This window comes from Adiantum capillus-veneris, chromosome 9 (assembly GCF_014529385.1).
Source record: "Adiantum capillus-veneris isolate H3 chromosome 9, ASM1452938v2, whole genome shotgun sequence".
In the NCBI taxonomy this organism is placed as follows: Eukaryota; Viridiplantae; Streptophyta; class Polypodiopsida; order Polypodiales; family Pteridaceae; genus Adiantum; species Adiantum capillus-veneris.
This window is the reverse complement of record NC_140939.1, coordinates 75,018,742-75,042,568: the sequence shown is the minus strand read 5'-3', so window position 1 is coordinate 75,042,568 and position 23,827 is coordinate 75,018,742. Positions and strand designations below refer to the sequence as shown.

At 40.4% G+C, this 23,827-nt stretch overlaps 1 pseudogene; it reads left to right on the top strand.

The window, feature by feature from the left end:
* Positions 1 to 1,118: 1,118 nt before the first annotated feature.
* On the top strand, positions 1,119 to 1,780 carry LOC147450689 (uncharacterized; annotated as a pseudogene).
* Positions 1,781 to 23,827: the final 22,047 nt, after the last annotated feature.

The window sequence follows — 23,827 nt, the reverse complement described above, 5'->3', positions numbered from 1 at the left end:
GTCGAAAACCAGCAGGGAAAATCATAAGTAGTGCGAGGATGACTAAGAGGGGAAGCAACAACGTGAGGAAACCACTGCTCCAAAAGCAGGAGTGGAGGCTCTCATCCGTCCAAACCCATCAAGTAGCCTACGTAGGGAGTGTCCATCACACTCGAGAGGCCAGTGCAGCCACCCCCAGTGATAAAGGAACCAAGAGAGCAACAAAAACAAGGAGTGGCATGCAAGCACCCACACCCACTCACACCCCCCTCACACTCAACTCAGATACAAGAACAAAAAACATAAAGACGTGAAAAAGAAGACAAAGAAACTCACACCCAAACCCATATAACCACACACCAAAAAAAGAAACACCAAGCAGAAGAAGCAAAACAGACATGGTCTGGAGGAATCCCTCACCTGCTCTGGATGTCCTACCCGAATCCTCTTAATGGTAAATGAGTGAAAGCTGAGTTTCCCTTTGTGAATGGTAAGGCATTTACCTCTCAACCTATGGGTCAAATCCCCCCTTTAGGTCACACTCTAGAGAGACACCTTGTGCTTCACCTAGTGTTCACGCTGCCAGGGCTCTTGCTCTTGGACACTCGAGTGCATCCTCCTCGGGTGACTAACCCGAGGAGGAGGTTCCTAGCTGGTTGCTATGAGTTCTCTCCGTCGTTCCCAGCTCATGGTGCATCAATTAGGTGGCCATTGTGATTCCTACGCGTGCCTCTTTCCCAATGATACGCAGCCCTTCCCCGACCATGTAACATGGCTAATATTGGAAGGGATAAGCACCTCCCCCTCTGGGCCCTCTCGTGTGTAGAAAGGAAAAAAAAAAGTATGTTGGGTTTTTCAGAGATCCCTAATGTTAAGAAAAGCCACTATCTACTTTGAGACTTAGTCATGTGGAATCCGGAGAGGGTCTTATCTGTACTTCCATACCTGTCCGAGTCCGGTGATGTATGGTTGACGTATGGGAAAACTCTGTGTGTGTTCCGTGTTTTGTATCCCTTTCTTTTCATGGGTTTCCCACTTGTAAATGAATCAAAGCAGATTTACAAAAACAAAAAATGTGTTTGTTTTGGGTGTGGGGGTGGGGGTGGGGGCGACATGAGGACATGCCATGAAGGAAACTGTATAATGTGTGTGATTGGCTGGTGGAAAAATATGGTATGAAGTGAATGGTTGAAGTGAATGCTCGAGATAGGAACGAAAGGCGTGGGCTGCAGGTTGCCCTAATAGAGTGGCTGAGCAATCCAATGAATGACAAGGGCTGGTTGTGAGCAGTTCCTGTCCGCAATCGTAGACTTAAAACCCACACTAGCTATGTGTACGACAAGGGTAGCGACCTTTCATCTGGCCTAACAGCGAGCGCAGGCAATTCATTCTCTCTCTAAGTACCTCTTGTTGCTTCAATTTAAGCATGAAGTTCTCATTGTTTATCTTGAAGCCTCGGTTGCAACAACTGAATGAACTTCCTAATTCGACTTCCTAATTTGCCAGGCTCTCAACAGATTTTCAAGAGAACCCAATTGCTCCTTTCTTTTCCCCCCTTTTCGTCATGCTGAATTTTCATGGTCAGATTTTGGTCAACAAGACGCACCGTCTTAGTTCCTTTACTGTGGATTGGAATGCTCCTACTCATGTGGAAAGCAAAAGGCAACTGGGCTTAATGAAATGAAAGCTTTTATTTTGTCACATTGAAACTTAAAATTCTTCTTTAATTTGCTAATGTCATGTATTGTCAATCTTGATGAGGTTCCTTGTCTTTGTGATATTCCTCTCAGGACCATCACTCCTCATCCTTAACTTCGGTTATCATGAGACCCGCTCTTGCTGGCATATGAGCGGTTGAGTGTCTGCTGATACGAGCTTTTGTGCAAGTGTCCTTATTGTCTTTGCTACTTGTTGAGCCTCGCATTGTGGATAAGCAGGTATTGACAATTATGTATCGACAATTGTATAACAGTTCTCCTTTTTGGTTTGTCATTTATGAATCCCACTTGTACGATTTTCTCTTTAGGTATTTTGCTTGTGTAAACTTTGAAGGACAAATATAGGCTTGCTTAAATGTTCACGGAAGAGGATGCACAAGATCTGTGGTTTGTGTAATTTTCCATACTACGAAACAATACTTAAAATAAATGAGCAAGTAATTGCATGAAGAGTGTTGTGTGATCGGTACATATGCTTATGATATTTTGTTGCTTATGATTTCTGGGAATATAAATCATCTTGTATATTTTTATATGAAAGGTGGGGTATGCCTATCAGGTTATTTACAAGTTTGATTTTATATTGACCTCTTGTCGAGGTCGATGTGCATGGAGTGTCGTGTTCTATTTTGTTGGCGCGTTCAATTGATTGTCATTATATAGGCATGCAATTGAGTAATTGAGATGTCAACTTACTTTGTTTTGTCAATCCTTCTTTTTCAATCCCAAATCGATAAACTCACATCATCGTGTTGGTTAAACATCTTAATTTTGAACTTTATTTGCTCTATCTTTGGGGTGATTGTATTGTTGCATCATTTTGTAGAATCGCACATACACTTGATTGATGGGGTAGTGCACAAAGAAAATATTTCTAATCATCTGTTTACATATACCTCGCACTTGAAAATTCTGAGCACCAAAACTGTTAAGGTCTTCGTTTACATGTTATATGAAGGACAATCATACAAGCCTTCAATGTACAACATGACCTTTAACCAAAGAGCATAGCATCTCTAGAAGTTGCAATGAGCTTCCATAATCATTATATCTTACGAGCAAAGCTTTATGTTGAATTTCATGGACTAAATTAGCAATATTGTAAGAAAGATGGGATGGGTTAGAGTTGGCAAGTTTGGAATACTATACCACATCAAACATCTGATCCGACCTCTTATGCCTTGTAATGTAGTGAAAATGATATTTTTCTCTCGAAACAAGATGCAAAATTTTGTTAGTGGAAGACTCGAGTATTCTTTACTATATGGAATGTACGTCATTAAATCTATGCTTCTCAATATTGTGATGTTAGTTGATTGACTAATTTTAAGTAGTGTTGAGTTAGGGTGGATGAACAAAACTAGCATTAATAATGATAGAATTGATATGTACACTAGTTATTTGAGAGAGAGAGAGAGAGAGAGAGAGAGAGAGAGAGAGAGTAGACTCAAAATGTCAACTTGATTAGAAAATGAACTAACTTATTGGTGTGTACAAATGAGCTACTTCAGGTAGTAGTAGAGTATGGCTAGGTGTACCTCTCAAGGGTCACCATGCACCTTTCCCAAGGGTCAAGGGTCAAGGGTCAACTCCCGAAAGGTCAAGAGTGGCTCCATAAAATGTGGAAAAGCCATCCTGATTGGGATGGTCATTTTGACTCTTGTGTGGTTCACCTGTCGTGTAAGCTAGGTCATGTGCCTTCACATGCTAATAGGGTGACTAGATTGTTGACTATACAAGAGGTCATGTCCATATAAGTTGAGAGGTCTAGGCCAAAATCCATAATCGCAATAATCCTCCCCTTGGACTTTGGACTATATTGAAGAAACATAGACCGAGACTAAATGCCACAAGCTAGTAGTCACATAGACTAGGTCAATAGACTGGGTCATATAGACTGGGGTACTGTAGTCACACAAAATAGAATTAGGTCTTATTTGGCATGGTGTCACAAAGGTTAAAGAATTCTCTCCTCAAACAAATAAGACGGAAGACCATTCATCTCTAAAGTACATCAGTATATTCATGAAAGTGATTGATGACAACACGGATATGCAGACAATTGTCCTCCTCTTGATTTCAATCTTTGTCTTCGTCCTCTATAAGGTTAATTTTTTATTTTATTCTACTGCTAATCCTGCTACTTGGGCATTTTGATGGTGGTGTCTATTGACGCCACAGTTGCTACAGATGTTCTTGTGGAAATCCTTGGATAAATACTCAATTTTTTGTATTCATAACATTTTTTATTCTTGATCCTAGTTAATAAAGATGCAATCCTAGATGATGATGCAACGTAAACTCCTCTATTTGCTGACGCCTTCTTTGTTTGATTTTTTTCTTTTTCAATCAAGGAATTGATGACATGTTGCAAAGTTGGTGTTCGTTCTTTTTATTCTAGCAATGTGATTATGTTGTAAAAAAATTTGGACAGCGCTTCAGAGCACATTAACCTTTCTTTTTATAGGATTTGATACTCGATATAAGTTAAATGAGTGATGATGCTTAATAACCTATTGACGGAAATGTTTTCCACTTGATTCTTTTTAAGGCTAATTTTTTTTTTTGCTTTGCACCAAAATTTTCTTTTAGGACTGTCCATGCTTGAATTGTCGTAGCGTAATCATCAGTAAAGTGCACATAATTTTTATCTAATGAGGTGATAAGTTTTTCTAGAGCTTGTTCGTCTTTTGTTTGAATTTGTGCAATCTATGCTCTGGTGAGTGTACCGTCTACTGCATGGTGTAGGGGTGAGTGGTTTGATATCTCCCACAGTGTCGTGAGAGGGGTCTTACCGATTAACGAGAGATAATGCAAGTGTCTATCCTCTTTACAAGCTGACACTTCAAGTAGCTATCCTTTTAGGCCATAGGTGATGATTACATGCATTTTAAAGTGATTACATACCGATTAACGCAAGCTAATGCAAGTGTCTATCCTCTTTACAAGCTGACACTTCAAGGAGCTATCCTTTTAGGTGATAGGTGATGATTACATGCATTTTAAAGTGATTGTGCCATGGAAATTTGTTAACTTTGAAGTATAAAAAACTGAGGGAGAATGAGAAAGATGGCTGAGAGAAACTTGAATCTTTAGGTCGAAGCTTTAAAATATCCTTTTAAAATTCCCTCTTGTTGAGAGAGAGTAGTCTTTTTAGAAGCTTAGCAGAATTGAAGCCTTTGAAGTGCTTGTTGAAACCTTGGAGTTTCTCTTGGAAGCCTTGGAGCTCGAAGTTTTATGCCCTTTGGAAAATTCTTGTGTGCTTGAAGAAGCTATTCATGCTTGAAGTTTAAAAAAATGTTGCAGCTCGTGGGATTGACCTCCAATAAAAAAGGGCCTCTGTACTGGCCAACGCAATGTGGGAAATTTCTCTTGTTCTTGGGAGGGCGGGGAGCTCTCAAAGCTTGGGTGGAGTGGTGCTCATGCGAGAAGGGAACCTAGAGGACCCAAAATGTCCCTTACGAACAATTGAGCGCATGTCATCAGTCAGGCACCGATTAGTGATCGCAAGAGAGTGCGGCCAAGTGGCTGCAAGTAGTTGCACGAGAGAGCCTTGAAATCTCCAATCAATCACGAACGTGAACTAGAAATCCAATGGAGTTTGGTGCCTTTCTGTATTCTACCAGTGGATGGGCAAACCAGAAGTGGGTGCCCAAAAAAAGCTAGGTGTACCTCTCAAGGGTCACCATGCACCTTTCCCAAGAGTCAAGGGCCAACTCATGAAATGTCAAGAGTGGCTCCATAAAATGTGAAAAATCCATGCTGATTGGGACGGTCATTTGGATTCTTGTGTGATTTACCTACTGTGTAAGCTCGGTCACGTGCCTTCACATGCTCATAGGGTGACTAGATTGTTGACTGTACAAGAGGTCATGTCCATATAAGTTAAGAGGTCTAGGCCAAAGGCCATAATCCCAACAACCATCCCCTTGGACTTTGGAATATATTGAAGAAACATAGACCGAGACTGAATGCCAGAGGCTAGTAGTCACATAGACTAGGTCCACAGATTGGGTTATATAGACTCGGGTATTGTAGTCACACGAAATAGAAGTAGGTATTATTTGGCATGGTGTCACAAAAATTAAAGAATTCTTTCCTCAAACGAATAAGACAGAAGAACATCCATTTCTAAAGTACATCAGTATATGCATGAAATGGACCAGGCATGAGCTCTCTTCAAGAATAGACGATCTTGAAAAGCTAGATGAACTTCGCTTGCTAAAAAGAGAAGACAAAAAGAATTTTTTGACAAGCATGTGCGCACGAAAGTGTTCAAATCAGGTGATTATGTACTTGTTTATACCTTGAAGCAACATGCTAAGAAACTTAAAAAGCGAGGGATGGGACCCTTTGTGATTAGTGACCTATCACAAACTGGACCTGTCAAGCTTGCTACATTAGCATGTGAAGAAATGACAAATTGGATTAGTGGGTGTTGAGTAAAGAAATATCATTTTCCACTAATACAGGATATGCTTCAACAAATCCATCAAGAAAACAATGGATGAAGGAGAAACAGAGGGCACGGGAAGAAGCCCAAGCAGGAGCAAAAGAACGCATTGCAAAAAGACGGCTTCTACGACAACAACAACAATGTGGATCACTGTTGCGAATCAATGCCATTCGACTAATGAATTTTGATGGAGACGTAGTGGAGCCAAAAATTGCAGTCAAAGTGGGTAGAAATCAAGTTGAATTGACGGCATTGCTTGATTCTGGAGCTTAAGAAAATCTAATCTCGTACAGATTATACAAACATCTCAAGCCCACAGGTCAACTACATCCTACTCCACAAGTGCTGGAAAGTAGTACATCACATTCACTAAAAACATTGGGCTGGATTATATTGCATGTAAACCTACATCAATATGTTTACCCACACAAGTTTTATGTGGTCGAGGATGAAAGCACACAACAACCCATATTGTTGGGACAACCTTGGCAAAAAGAGTATAATGGGCAGATAGATTGTAATGCGGGTGCAATAAAAATTCAACATGCACAAGAACAAAAGATGGTAGCCTTTGCTCAGCAACCCCGAAAGAACCAGATGGCAGCAACAGAGCCACTGGATAAAGAACCCAAAGGATGGGTTCCACTAAATAACAACATGGCGAACAAACAGGGAACTGCCAACCATGTTCACTACAAACATAAAACAACATTGACCGCAATCAAAATATCAAGGTTAGCAACACGAGAAAAACACGATAAAGAACCCAAAGGATGGGTGCCACTAAATAACAACATGGCGAACAAAGAGGGAACTGCCAACCATGTTCACTACAAACATAAAACAACATTGACCGCAATCAAAATATCAAGGTTAGCAACACGAGAAAAACAAGTATGGGTGCGGAAGGATAGAGATGACATGGAAAACAAACCACAACACAACAGCATGAGTCTAAAGGAGAAAGCAGTTCAACCAAAAACCAAGGGAATAAAACAGATATGGATCCCCAAAAGAATTCTTAGTAACAAATTAAGTGCGACTCGCATTTGGATCCCGAAACCAAAGCATAAGGAACTCCCTCCAATACAAGCAAAATCGGCATACACACTACATATGAAACCGGCAAACCGATCTATGTGGGATAAACCTACAAAAACCTCAAAAGAAAATCTACAAATGGCAAGCAAACGAGACAAAGTCTATGGCCAATTCCACCGCGAAAATTCTCTCCAAGGAGACGACTACAACGATATCGATAATAGCGGCAACCTAAGCAACTTTTGCAAGAAAGACGATCAAACAAAGAGCGGTAGAGTTATAACTTTACTTGCAAAGAAAATATGCAGACCAAATCAACAACAAACAGGAAACCTCGTGGCGAATGCCAATAAGCATATTGCTTATACCCTCCTCTTGCACAACATTAATTTTTCCATGCATTGACCGAGTATGCATTATATAGGGCCACATTACATGGCCAAGTATTAGCACAATTTTTTTAACCCAGGCACGACACATACACCGAGGCAATACCTTGTCGTCTGGGAGGACTCCGGCTAGGAGAGGGGGAGGCATTCTCAAATGCGGACCCAATGGAAAAAAGAGCAAAAAAGGACATGTTTTTCGACTATTTTAAAGGGTTTTCATTTGATTGCAAAATTATTTGGACTAACCTAAGTACATATTCCCTTATACAGCATGAATCTACAAGTATATGGGGCCAAATGCCAAATCAAGCCCCTAGGTGTGTGTGTGTGTATATAAGTAAAAATAGACATTTTTTGGGCAAAATATTAAAAAAACGGAGAAATCCAGCCATAAAAATTGCATGTGAGTGTATATAGTGTTTTGCGGTAATGTTGTTGATTTATTATGATTTTTGGGGATTTTTTGGGTTTAATTTGCTATTTTTTTTAATTTTACTAATTTTCAACAGAAAAACTTCAAAAATACAAAAAGCAGGTGAAAAACGATCGTAATGAAAAACAAAAAATATGGGGATGATCAGTGACTATAGGAAAACCTATGGTACAATGACTATAGGAAAATATGGGGATGATGAGTGACTATAGGAAAACCTATGGTACAATGGGGGTGCAATTATGTGAATGGAGCAAAAAGTGTGTTTTGGCAAGATTTTGACCGGAACGTCAAATTTCTCGTAAACTCGGCAAATGGAGTCCAAATTGAGAAATTTTTGAGCCTAAACCGCATCTCGCAAGAAGTTGAGAGCACATGTCAAATTTCATGGAAAGTGGTTCGGAGACCCTCATTATAAGAAATTTTCACTTCATTTTAAGCTCATTTCTACTATTGACTTTTGAGAGAGAGCTCCTGCCACCTAGAGCGAACGGGACTTCCAGCAGCTTCTACGACGCACACGACCACCCGACCGGCTCCAGACATGAGAGGTAGGCTCACAACCTTGAGCTTTTCGCACATGTTTGTTGTTTTGTCGTGAAAACTAGTGTAGGATTCACACGAGAAGAGGGCAGTAGAGACCTATAGGTAGAAGTGACCACCTAACGGCTAACCCAAAAGCAATGAAACTTCACGAGCGGCTTTCCTCGACCATGAACGACCAAGTTCTATGGGGGTAGACCACCACAAGTCATCGAAGACATGAAAACGAAACCACGGATGCTTCCAAAGCGACAAATTGCCAAACAGAGCTCGCGTGAAGCCAAAGTCGACAAACACCATATGGCAAGGATCCCCAAGAGATCCTGAAGCTATGGAGACCAACATCAAGAAATTTCATCTCCGAAAAGCACTCCAAGAGTCAGAAAACGGCTCGGAAGCTCTGAAATCAACACTTGGAGTTTCTTTCTATCAATTTGACTTTTTTGTTGAAATAATGATTAAAAGGGACTCAGGGGGACTTAGGGAAGGTACCAGCAGCACCTCCAATATAATTTTCATCAGGAGACATCCTATGTGTAGGATGTCTCAAGGCCAAATCTGCGCACCAAACCTAACATTTCTCATCACACACAGCTTCTGAATAGCATGTACATGCTAGCCACCAAGTTTCATCACATTTGGAAAAAAATTGACCTCATATGGATCAAAAAACGCAAAGTCAGAGCATAGAGGCAATAATGGGCCATGGATCTACCAAAACTTGTCCAAATCAAATGAAACTTACACAGTACACTCATGAGCACATTGCCAAGCTATCTGTGGCGTCACAACTAAAAAGTGATGAAATAGACATCCTACGCGTAGGATGTCTAAATGACCAAATTGGCACCAAAGTTGATATTTTTGAGTTCCAGATCTCTTTATGACACTTTCATGAGCTCATATATCAAGTTTCAAGCCATTCCCATCACTTTTGGCCCCCGACACCTCCAAGATGCACTTTTTGAGCCCAAAAACACTACACATGCTCTTACCAACACCAATTCTTGTCCAAATCAAAATCCAAGAGCAGGGCCATGTTCCACATGCCAAGTGTGAGGTCCCTACCCCTTTTTGAGAGGAGCAAAGTACCTTTGATAGGTCTCCAATCCTTAAAAAGAAAAACCAACGGACATTGCGTTAGCTACTACGTAGCCACGGGCATGAACCGTTAGTGAAGGATTGGTCCTATCTCGTAATGGCGGAGCGTAACCACCATAACCCTATCTAAAAACTATCTATAATCAATTATGCCTAAAAGTATAAATCTTAGAGTGACCAACCTGTGCGCTTTTTTCCCCATGTTTCAGAAGCACAGCCGCCAAGGTTTGTCTCTTTTAAGATTTATGACTTTAAAAAAACAATTTCTAGCGTTGGAAAGTTACCCGACTCATCGGGTCCACCCATCCATAGAATGATACCATCGGGGTATCATTCTCCCACTTTCCACACCACACTCACCCTTGTTTTGTTATCTAATTACTACCACACTGTTAAAACATACATGTTCCTTTATTTTATTTATGATACTGGTTCATTAAAACAACCCTTCAAATAGTATTACAAACAATAGTCAAACAAGAAGTCATCCAATTTTAAACCAACAACCCTTGGATTAGATTCACTCAAGAATCTCTACTGGCGCTATTATGTCCGATCGGTATATACATTATTTATAAAAACCCTTGTTCTCATGAGCATCCCATACCGCTCGACAAGTACTCGCTGTGCTAATCTGGACGTACTCTCGTCACAGCAACAACGGTGCCAATCTGAGCGTCATCCTCACGCCACGACAAAACAAAATTGCAGTATCCGGCTCGGCTAATCTGGGTGTACTCCCACCACAGCATCAGCGGTGCCATGCTGGGCGTCATCTCACGCCTCGGCAACTGCCACATAATACCAACGCTTATAAGTAGAGAGACTTGAGAGAAACCATACCGAAGGTTTTGGACAAACATTCTTTCCTATAGCAACCAGTTTAACCAGACAATCTTTCCTACTTGTCAAACATATGACGAGTTTCTTGGGGTTGAGCCCCGTGGTTTCGGTCCGTGTTTTCTTTTCATAAGGTAAATAATATATTCCTATGGCCTCGCATATGCAATGATGCATAACTTGAAACTGCAATACTAACCTGTACCATAGCTCCGATTGGTCCGATTGGTGGAGACATAGCATTTTCCGCAGGGATTCGACCGTTACTTGTACCAGCTTCATGATCATTAGCGCCTTGGGTTCGAGCACACTTTGGAGCCATTTTTTTGTACTACACTTATGTTATACACTTAGAACTTTAAATTGGTCAATTTCCCTAGTAATCTCCTTGTTTTCAAAGAGAGTCTGTAATTTGAACCCTCGCCAACTCGGATCCACACTTATTGTTGTTGTTTTACATCTAATTTCTAAACATCAAATATTTGCTAATCGTAATTAATCAAAACTTAAATGTGTAAACTATGAGTGAAAGTTTAGGAATGCATTACTTTTATGCTTCACATTTCTAATCCAATTCTAACTTCAATTTCTATACTTTAACTAAATCAATTTTTAGTATCATTGAAAATTCTACTTAATCTAATTGACAATAAAATTGGTGAATGAGAATTTCATCATGTATAATAAGAATGTGATGAGTTCTCTTATGTATTAACTTTCAAACCATACATAAGTTGATAGTGAAGATGCACTAACTAGAGAGAGAAGGTATACTTAGAGAGATTAGAGTAAGAGAAAACATACACACACATCTTTTCTAAAGTTATTTGAATCTTACTATCCATTAGAAAGATTAGAGTAAAAGATAGCACACACACACACACATATCCTTCTTAAATCTAATTGAATCTTACTAATCTATTAGAAGATTAGAGTAAAAGATAGCACACACACACACATAACTAATTGAATCTTACTAATCTATTAGAGAGATTAGAGTAAGAGATAGCACACACACACACATAGCTAATTGAATCTTGCTAATATATTAGAGAGATTAGAGTAAGAGATAGCACACATACATCATTCCTAAAGTTAATTGAATGCTTGATTAATACGCACCTTATTAGTCCACTAGAGTTTTTGCTCTCTTAGTGGTTTGTGGACGCCTTCTCTCTAAGAGAAGTGGCAGCACTTCGTGAGCGCTATAGAGGCAATCTCTATGTCTAAAGTGTGAGCATGGATGCTCTATTTATAGCAGAAAAGAAAACGTCCAACTTTTTTTTTCAAAAAAAAAATAATTTTTTTTTTCTCAAAAATCATACCCGCGTTTTTGGTACCCTTGTGGTACACATGAGCTTGACCACTTTGTCATTATCATCAAAAGATAAGGCCACACAGGGCCCCCCTCATTAAGAATAGTCAAGAGTAGCCTCTCCTTTTTCATGTGACAGTGTGTCCCACTTTGTCCCCTTCTATGTGAGTCCATGTGCCTTCATTTGTCATCCCTGTGTATTCTTTTGTCTTTATAATTATTTTATTTATTTTCTTAATGATAATTTACTTTACATTTTTAAGTTAAACTTTACAGTGTTATATTAACTTTACAGTAGTAAAAGAAAACTCTACAATCAGTAAATAAGTCTTGCAATAAGTTAGTTAGTGATTCATATAGCTAAACATGTTAGAATTTTGTAGCGTAAATTTTAATTTCTAGGTTTTCTCAACCTACGATTTATAATTTGAACTCGAATATCTTAAATAAGGAGTGATGGTTCAAAAAAATACAAATGCGTAATAGAACCTGTGTGCAATTTGAAAGTAGAGACCTTACACCAAGGGCTATCCACTGAACCAATTTCAAGCCATTTCGATGAAATAGACATCCTAGGCGTTGGATGTCTCGATCATGATTTTGAACTACTGTGCAAGAACTGACCTCATAAGAACCATTAATATGGTGCAAGGAGCCTGTATATCAACTTTCAACCCATTTGAATATCATTTGCCACTTGTTATGGACATCCGTCCCAATTTGTAAGCCAAAAGCCTGAATCTGCCCAGAAATACACTTTTTGATGCCCAAACCCAATTCCAACCACATAGCCATGTTGCACAATCAAAGGGCCACCAGCCTACCAAGTGTCACCAAACACTGATGAAATAGACATCCTACGCGTAGGATGTCTAAATGATAATTTTTGGCCAGAATGATACTGTGAGCACATGGAGAGTTTCCCTAGTTCCTTTTAAGTTTTATTTTCAATTTTCAAGTCATTTGGATAGTTAAAACTCAGTTTATCAGCTGATATGGAAAAAACGCTAACTTCGGACTACTGAGTGTAACAGGATCCATGGCAGCCACAAAATCACCGGCAAACAAGAAGAGGATGACAATAAAAGACTACTTGGAAGAAGTAGAGCCATTTGTCATCCCAGAAGGAACCCTGAAGCTAACCAGCATATGGATTCAGGATGATTTGCTAGAGTCCAATAACTTGAGGATCTACCAAGGCATGTTCAAAGATCCTGAAGGAAATGCAGTAGAGCTACCCATGATACCACGGGAGCTCAATGAGTTTGTCAGAAGCAAGATGGGAGATTATTTGGAAAAGTTGGACCTTCATAACTACTTTGAAGCTTTGCCAACGGGGATTGACATCAAAAGAGTGTGGGAATTTGTGACCACTATCAAAGAAGATGGAGTGGATAGAGTCACTGATCTGCAAGGCAATCCGGATACTATGATTATTATCACAGAGAGGGTGGTGGAAGCAGCACTTGACATCTCCAACAAAGGAGATAGTGTGACCAAGAGAAGAGATGAAGTCAAAGTCTACTCAGAAAAGAAGAACAACTACACATTTGAAGATATTGCAAACCCAAAAGTGGCTATCATGAGCCAGCTCTACAACAACCAATACTTCCACATGTGTACAAAGCGGCCACAGAAGTACAGAATGCCACCTGGAGACATTTCTACCACCTTCACCTGGGCAATGTAGAAGAGCAAACCAAAGGTGATCAATTATGCTGCTTCCATGACAACCTTGTGAAGATGGGGAACAAAAATCCCACCTACATTGTACGTGGTTAGCTAATAATAAAAGTGGTTTATGGAGCATTGTATGCCAAGGGGAACTAGCCTGAACCTCCCTCACAAAATGACTGGCTAAAGCTGAAAGAAGATAAAGAAGAGGAACCTCCCAGGGCACCCAAAGTAGCCACAAGATTGAAGTCCCGGTTAGAAACCGTGCTAGAAGAGCCTTCGGAGTCGAAGAAAGGAAAGAAGGAAAGTGCACAAGTGCCGATCAAAGAAACCAAATCACAAAAAGCGGCGCAGCTAGAGCGACTGATGGAAAGCTTCAGAGCCGAGAGAGCACTCAAGGGGGATTTGAGCGAGCTGTGGAAGTCGTCCCTTGAAGCCATATCGGGATAGTCTCGAAGGGTGAACCGAGATCGGTTTAAAGACTACATCAAAAATTTTGAGATCTTGGATGCTACGATAGAAAATATCCCTAATGTCCCTTTTATATAAGAAGAAGTGGACGAAGTACGACGACAGCTGCTAGAAGAGCAAGAAGGCCAAGAAAGGGAGAGAAAGACCAAGGTGGACCAGGACTTCAAGAAGAAGCCAACAACTCCACCGTCAAGCAGGGAGTCCAACCCACCCCCATCACCACCTCCTCTTAGCCCTCCACAAACCCACCAAAAGGAGGATGAACAAGAAGATTCAAAGCAAGATAAGATCCAAGAGAAAGAGAAAAAAGAAGAAGTTAAATTGAAAGAGGAGAAGTTAGATCCAGAAGAAAAGAAATTCAGAATATTTCTTGATCTACTAGCTGCGGGTTACTCTCGAGAAGAGGCAGCTACAGTAGCATTTGAGTTGGCAAGCACAAGGCCCAAGGAACACATGCACACCCTACGGTTAGTGGAACTGAAAGAGATGGACATTGATACAGTGGACCTACACCCACCGACCAATGATTGGGATGTGGTGATGCAGAAGCTAACCGGGCTCGAAGAAAAATCAATGGCCATCGAGAGTGAGATTGACACTCTCAAAACAAACGAAGTTCACATCAAGGCTAAAGTCAACTCACTACAAAGACAAAGCCAAGAGAATATAGAGAAATAAACAGAGCTGCAAGCTAGTTTGGCCACGACATTACAAAGATGACAGGGGATGGAAGGAGAAAATTAGGCAGCAGATCAAAGACTTCAAAGAGCTGAAGAAGAATACACGAAAATCAGCAAGTCATTGACAGATGCAGAGAGAGAAAGGGACAACCTGACTCTACAACTTGCTGAAGAGTCCAAAGAAGTGGAAACACTAAGGAATGCCAAGGAAAAGGCAGATTTTGAGAATGAGGCGAGCCAAGATGAGGTAATAGAGCTGAAAGATCAGATTAAAGTCAAAGATCAAACCATCCAAAGGCTGCAGGCATCTCCTGCCAGAGTCAGAGCTACTAGCTCGACTCACACCACTTCAGAGACTGAGCTATCTGAAGAACAAATGAAGGAGCTCCAAAGAAAATCAGTCCATGAAGAATGAGCTAGAAGCCATCAAGAGAAAGGTGGAGGAGGCGGAAAAGATAAATGCAGATCTAAATGACCTCCTAGTAGACATGGGAGAGCAAGCAGAAGAGGAAAATAAGACACTTCAGAAGCAAATAGAAGAGCTGAGAGGCCAACAACAAACGGAAGAGCAGTAGTTTAGCACCAGACCAGCAGCCATGGAGGGAATTGACATAGAAAATGTGTCAGATCCAGTGGACACCACCATGCAAGAGGACATCCTGGTAGGATCCTCACAAGAGGCATGAGATCTGCACAAGAAGAAGAAGAGAAGCTACAAAAGGCCATAGAAGCAACAGTCAAAGACAGAGCCAGAGAAGCATTGGAGTGGAAGCAGAGGTTCTTTAAGTCGATGACTATTCAAAAGATAGATGCTAGTAACCTTCGGCGTGAATGGCTACAGCCATCTCTCCCATATCCTCTGATAAAGTATGAAGCTGCTACGATCAACAAGAGAATAAAAGAGGAGCCAACAGTGCCACTGTACAAAGTAGACATCTCCAAATCTGAAGGGGTCAAGCTGGTAGTGGACTCTCAACCCAGTTGGAGAAAGGCATGGCTGACAAAGTATCCTCAATATCTAATCCATCTCGTAGAGGCACCTAAAGTGATCCAAGATAACCTCAGTTTTTGCCCTCTACCAAGGATGAGGACATGGAAAGCCCATGAGTTGTTGTAGAGAAGCCAACCCACTTGGCTAAATTACCCGAAGCTTCCAGGCTTGAATGCAGGCGAAAGAATAAGTGAGCAATACATGGTGAAAACCCTAACGGGCGTCATCAAATTGTTCACTGGCTTGCCTAACCTATCTTGCATCATGATGAGAAAGATATGTAAAACACTTTTGGAAGTCTTCGAGACCTTCAAACCAGTCCAGGTGATAGATAGTATCTTCTTCTTTCAAGATATATACAGATGTGCATACGATCTGTCTGGTCAACCTTCTCACAAGGTGATACATGCATTGTATCAAAGGATTATGTTTTTTCCATCTTATCAACTCCAGGCCTTTGAAGAAGCCTTCTACGCTGGCTTCTTCACAATCAGCACAGACATATTCGGCCCGATGCTACTAGCTCAGCATGCAAGATATGAGTCCCTTCTCAAGATGAGAGAAAGTCTACACTCAAGAAGCAGCTCAACAGCCATGTCGGGGACGACATGAACAAGGAGGGGGGGAGTGTTAGCAGTAGCAGCTGGACACACCCTACAAAAAATGACGGCTCGACGGAATATTATTTTCTGTAATTATTCATTTATTGAGAAAAACCGACATTTCACCTTTGTAAATATTGGGGCTTACAGAAGTTTCCAGATTGTATCCCATTTTTGACATTTAGATTGAGTAGATGGTAAAATTGGAACATTAGGGTTTGAGATTGTAAGGTATTTATACCACTTTTTGACCTTAATGAAAAAACCTTTGTCATTTTAAAAAAGTTATGTCTGTGAGTGAGCGTACTATGTACGAGAGAGAGTGAGAGTTTCATCTTGACTCTACGTGCGCACCGGTGGTCAGAATCGAGTGGGAGAACTGCAGCGTGTTGCCCCCGACGAGAGCTACGCGTTGATACCTACATTGCGCGCGTACGGTCTGGTTTTGCGAGCTCGACCCACAAGCTTCATCAAGTGATTCGGTGAGCATACATTGTCCGTTTTTGCATTGCAGCATATCCACATGTTCGCATTGAGTAGAGCTACACATTAGGCACTTTAGTTTTTGGAAACGACGACCAGCAAATTTCGACCAGACATCCTACGTGATTTTGCAGCAGGTGTTTAGGGTTGGGATTTTGATTCATGGACCTTATGGAGAGCGACCTATTGGTGTTAGTAGGGTCTCCTTCAAGTTCTATGGCGTTTCGAGAACGTTTGATGGGTATTCAGCTCTTGGAAGTGTTGTAGGAAATATCCTCTTAAGCACTCTTGAAGACTATAGCTTAGACATTGGGTAGAGACCTCTGTAGGAATTAGTCGAGAGTCGGTCGAGTGTAGATTGACATCCTATGCTTGCTTCCACGCGCCTGTGGGTCGAGCTTCGTCCTTAGCTGATAAATCTTGTTAGGTGAGTTCTCGCTGTGCTGACGTCCGTCACGGCGTATCCGCCAAGAATGGGAGCTTTTTGCAGATTCTTCATTTGACTTATACACTCTCTTTGTTTAACGTGTGGTTCTTGGAGAAGGTTGAGCACATACAATCCATGTGTTCTGATATGGGGCTAGCAAAAAATTATCGACCATTCCAATAGCATGATACGCAATTCTTGTCAACACTTTAGGGGCTCCCAGATATGTGATTTTTCCTTCTTTCTTTGTGCCTTTTAGTGTTGTCATCATGTACTGTGCATGATCAATTGATTTCCTAGTTGTTGACTTCAACACTTGGGTGAAGGTGCTCGCAACCGCATGGTTTGGGGTGGTGTACTGTGGTGGTGTCTTTGATAATAAGTGGAAGTGTTGATGGTATAGGCGAGCTGGTTCTTCCTTGCCTTTGGATGATATCTGAGAAAGGTGACAGCATCAATCTCTTTGGTAAATGTGCCTGCTGTCTTTCTATCTCTGGCCCTCATCGTCATACCTTCAATTGGTAGCTTCAATGCCTCGACTACTATCTCCTTTGTGATTACTACTTCTACCTTCTGCCCTTGCTGATCAATGATTTGGGCTAACACATCCTCTTTGATCGTGGATAGTAGTTCATATGCCTTCTAAAAATCCACACCACATGGCTTGTTGAGATGTAGAGAGAAAGAGAGAGAGACGAGACAAGAGACACACCATATACGCTCCCAAAGACTGATTCATATTGAGGACAAGATACAAATATATAGGTGAGACCAAGTTGAGTAGAGTGAGCCATATATAGCTCCAACACCCCCACTCAAACAAAGGTCTCTAGCTTTGGATGAAAAAACCCTTGGGGAGTTCAAGGGAAAAACCCAAGCCCCTATACAATGTGAAAATATGAACCAGCGATGATGATGTGAAAGTGAATTGTGCATCTATGTACAAATATTCAAGTGACTTAGGGATCACAATGTGCAAATGTGGAGTGTGCATAGTGCATGGTACCTAAAAGATTACAATGTCATATGTACAAAGCTATTACAATAGCAAAGAAGCTAATCTAGAAAGAGTGAGGTCGAAGAAACTCCAAGATCCGAGCGCAAGAGGATGAAACGTGACTCGTTGAGGCCTTTGGTCAAAATGTCTGCAATCATCTGGTCACGTGGACAGTGTTCAACCATAATGGTTCCTTTGCGTACTTCATACCTGACATAATGATGATGGACAGCAATGTGCTTTGACTTATTATGTTGAACATAGTGTTTTGCAAGACTCATAGCACTTTGGTTGTCACACCGCAAGGGTGTGCTAGAAAGAGGAGAGTGACCAATATCAACTAGCATTTGTCGAAGCCAAATCAACTCACGAGCTGCAAGTGATGCCAAAACATATTCTGACTCAGTCGTAGAAACTGCAACACAACGTTGTTTCTTGCTGGTCTAAGAAACAAGACAACCATTTATAAAGAAGCAATTTCCACTAGTAGATCGCATAGATAAATGTGAGCTTGCCCAGTCGAGTGCATCTGTGTAACCCAAAAGAGAAAGAGATTTCATAGAATCCGATGTGAGTTGTCGTCGATAGACTAAACCAAAATCTGTAGTGCCTTTGAAGTATTTCAACACACGCTTTGCAGCAGACCAATGCTTAAGAGAAGGACATGCAAGATGTTGTCCAAGATAATTAGCAACAAATACAATATCAGGACGAGTGTTCATGCCAACAAACTGAAGACATCCAATCAAGTTAGCATAAGGTTGATTTGTGACAAGTTGACCGCCATTGTCAGAAGTGTTCTTCGTAGAGCTCGCAAGACAAGGTGTGTTGGCTGAATGTGCAGATTCCATACCAAATTTTTGAATAGTATCTGCGATAAACTTTGACTGTCGAAGGAATAAAATACCTTTTGTACGGTTCCGTTGGATTTGAATGCCAAGACACGAGTGAATCTCTCCAAGATCCACCATATCAAATGCAGAAGACAATAAAATTTTCACTTGCTGAAGAAATCCCAAATCATTGGAAACAAGGATGGTATCATCCACATAAAGAGCAAGAATCATAAAACTGCTACCTTGGCGTTTTATGTATAAGTTGGGGTCTGACGAGCAAGAGATGAATCCTTTAGAGGTGAGAAAAAGATCAAATTTTGTATACCAGGCTCACGAAGCTTGTTTGAGACCATATAGTGCCTTATGGAGTTGAGCAACAAGGTCTTCTTTACCTGGAATAACAAACCCTTTTGGTTGTTCCATATAAATTTCCTCTTCCAAGTCACCATTAGGAAAAGCAGTTCGCACATCCATTTGATGAGCTTCTAAATCAAATTGAACAGCAAATGCCAATAAAACTCGAACACTTGTAATGCGAACAACTGGTGAAAAAGTCTCTTGATAATCAACACCGGCTACTTGGGAGTAACCTTTTGCAACTAAACGCGCCTTGAACTTGTCAAAAGATCCATCTGCTTTTACTTTTGTCTTATACACCCACTTACATTTAATAGTTGTACAACCAGAAGGTAATTCAGTTAGTATCCATGTACCTTTAGAGATAAGAGAATCGTACTCTGCTTCCACAGCCTCTTGCCATTGATCCTTTTGTGGTGAAGAGATAGCTTCATCATAAGTAATGGGATCTTCGGAAGTAGAAAAAGCATTATCAGCAATATCGTCATCATAAACATGACATGAGCCATGTTCTAAATCAATAGGCAGATCAACAAAAATATCAATATCATCATTGGCAACATTCGGGATGGATGGTTGTGAAGAGGAAAGTTGCTCTATAGGAAGAGTTTCATCTTCTGAAAGAAATGGAAAAGCCTGAAGCAATGATTTAGTATCATCAGAATCATCCATGGACCATGAGCCTCCCATAAGCTGTTCGTTAAAAGTAGCATCATGATTCACAATTACTTTCTTGGAGGAAGGGTCATAGAATTTGTAGCCTTTGGAAGTGTCAGAATATCCAATAAAAATAACTTTAAGACCAGGAGCATCAAGCTTTGTTCGTGTTTCTTTGGGAACATGAATATAAGCAATACATCCAAAGGTTCGAAAATGAGATATAGAAGGAATGTCACCTGTCCATGCTGTGATGGGTATCTTACCAGAGGGTGCAGTAGTAGGAAGATGATTCTGAATAAATACTGCTGTCAAAGTAGCTTCAACCCAAAAAACACGAGATAAGCCAGAATGAATCAACATACATCTTACAGCATTGAGAATAGTGCAATTCTTTCGTTCAGCAACACCGTTCTGTTGAGGCAAATATGGAATAGTGTGTCCATGATGAATTCCACTGTCAGCACAGTAACTCACAAACTCTCGAGAAACATATTCGCCTCCATTGTCACTACGAAGCTTCTTAAGGCGACGACCAGTTTGAAGTTCCGCAGCCTTGTGGAATTGTTTGAAAACAGATAAGGCTTCAGATTTTTGTCTAAGTAGAAATACAGTCGTATACCTTGAGAAATCATCAATGAAAGTAATGAAGTAGCGATATTGTGATCTCGAAGAAGGTAGAGGTCCACATATTTGAAAGAGTAAAGGGTTTGCCATTGTGTTTCCCAAGAGCCCAAAATTCACAAATTCCCATATGGGGATGGGCTTTAAGATCCATGCCATGAACAAGATCACGACGTTGAAGATCAAGGAGTTTTGAGAAATCAGCATGAACAAAACGGTGATGCCATTCTTTGCAATCATGATCACTTGGAGCAGTGAAAACATTTGTTACAGCATCGTTGAGAGAGAGTTCAAACAAATTACCATTTCGAGGAGCAGTGGCTATAGTCTGTCCATGTTTCTCAATTCGGCATTTGGTATGATCAAATCCAACAAACAAACCAAGATCAACAAGTCTAGCAAGTGAAAGAAGATTACGTTGAAGATCTTGTACATGTAATACTCCTCGCAAAATTCGAGTGGAAGGAGATAAGGTACCAAGATATAAGTCTCCAATACCCTTTACTTGACAAGTAGTACCATCAGCAAAATAAACAACACGTTGAACTGGCAGTGGATGATAGTTATGGAGCCACTTAGATTGATATGTCATATTTCCTGTAGCACTAGAATCGACAATAAAAAGTGATCCATCGCGTACATGAAGTATTTTGTCTGGAGCAACTGAACATAGGACGCAGCTTGTTTCTGGTACAATGTTGTTTCGATGTTCAGTAGCATATGCTCTATTCCAATCTGTGTCGAATCGCCGCTTATAGCACATATGAGTGGGATGATCAGATCGTCCACAATATTCACAAGAAGAAGAAGAAGAGTCTCTAAATAAACGTGGTTGTTTTGTAGTAATATTGTGTTCTTCATCATATTGACATGCCCAACAATCATCTTCAGTTTGGCCATTTCTGTTGGAGTAAGAACATTGCTTATTAGGAAATTTGAGACGAGAGAAAATATTACCACGACGGCCACCTCTACGGTTTCCTCGTTGAAATGGACGCCTTCGAGCATAAAAATCCCGTTCCATCTGTTGTGACTCAGTCTCCTCTTGTGAAATCATAGCTGTATCATGACTAGCATTACGACGCTCTTGACGTTGAGAGTATTCAATTAAAGACATGCAGGCTTGGTCGAAATCAAAACCATCTTTATTAGAGAGAATAGTAACAATGTTATCATAAGAAGAGTCCTTCACCGTATCAAGGAGAAGTGTAATCAGTTGCTTTTGTGGAACAGGATCACCGACAGCAGCAAGTTGATTAATAATAGATTTGAAAGATTCAATATGTCCCATTATGGCAGTACCAACTTCATATTGTAACTTGTTAAGCAGCCCTCTCAAATAAAGTATTTCTGTGACAGATTTCTTATGAAAGTTTGCAATAAGGTAGTTCCATACGTTGGGGAAGTAGGTAGTTCATACATATCAAGCAAAAGGGAATCAGTAAGAGCAGAAATAATATACCGACGAGTTGCTTTATCATGTCGTTGCCAATCCGTATAGGCAACATTCCAATCTTCAAATATAGGTCCTTCAGTGATAAGCACGTTATCATTATCCATATCAACAAGCTCAGTCGGACAAAGACGATTTCCAAGAACAACATCGGAGAGTTCATTGCCTTCAAGAATTAACAACATCTTTGCTTTCCAGCCTGGAAAACCTTGACCTTGGAAAGGAGGAACAAAACGCTGGCCAGAAGGAAAGCCATTGACGAGAATATTCATAGCCATATCTTGTTGTGAGAAGACGTATAAGATAAGATCGCAGAATTTGCACACCATATATGGTGAAGGCTGCAATTGAGAATGAGAGAGATATGAGGACTGCGTTCTGTCAACGATAAACGTAATAAGGATGCTCAAGGAACGTCGAAAGATGTGAGAGACGTCACCCAAAAAAGGCAGGGTAAAGGAGACGTTAATAATAAAAGAGTCCTCAAAATAGAGTGGCGTGAGACGCAAGATTGACGGCCACAATACGAATAGCAAAAAGCTAAATCTTCTCGAAAACGTTAACGCCAAAATAAGAAAAATGATCGCGGATGCTTCACGAAGAAGTAGGACGAAGAAAGCTGTGTCAAGCTCAATTGCAGTAAAAACAACATAACTTTCTTCTGCGAACTCCGATTGACGCAAACCTAGAACTCAAATCGAAGAGCTCGAGGAGACAAACAAGTTTTGGATGAAAAGTGCCAAATTTTGAGCAGAACAGCAAGAAAAATTGAGATAAAGTTCAGGGTGTCATCAACAAGAAAACGTAATCAACGATTAGATTGATTAGCAATTAACTCCACACAAAACACTAATAATATTCTTCTTAACACAAAACAACCACAGTTAACAAGAATCAATGCTCAAAAATAAAATTTGTAGCAATTTTTGAATCTTACATGCAAATCGCATACACATACTGTTTTGTCACCATGAATTGAATCGGCGCGTGATCGTTACTGCTCTGATACCATGTTGAGATGTAGAGAGAAAGAGAGAGAGATGAGACAAGAGACACACCATATACGCTCCCAAAGATTGATTCATATTGAGGACAAGATACAAATATATAGGTGAGACCAAGTTGAGTAGAGTGAGCCATATATAGCTCCAACATGGCTCGTGGTCGTAGAAGTCCCTTAGGCCTAGCCTTTTGTTGTCTTCTTTTGTGTCTAGCTTGGCCGCTACATCATATATCTCGTTTGGTAGCATTTGCAGTTCCACTTGGTGTCCTTCTTCACTCTTGAACCTGCTAGTGAGAACTATGGTATTGTTTTCTTCTAGTTGTTCCTTCAACAAATAAGTTGCCTTTGCCGTTTTCACTAAACTTGGATCTAGTTGGTAGGGTTGCAACTCTTGCAAATTTTCTTTTTGGGACACCCATTTCTTTGCCTTCTTATGGCAGCTTGCATTGCTCCTACTAAGTGAATACAGTATCAAAGTTGGAAAATTTTGCTAGTTCCGCTCTAAAATGCCCTAAGTCTGAATTGCTGACAAATAATGTCCATTGTGCTTCAAATCAATTTTGGAGCATACATAGATGCATAAAAACATGTAAAGATCAAAATCATGCAGCTCATGCAAAAATTACAACAAAAGTAAATAATCGTGATTATTTACAGCTCGTATTTTTCCAACTTTTTGCATTTTGGACATAATAGGCTTGAAACAATAGCATTTAGGTGCTTTGAGTGAAGTGTGGGCTCATTTGAGTGCACTGGG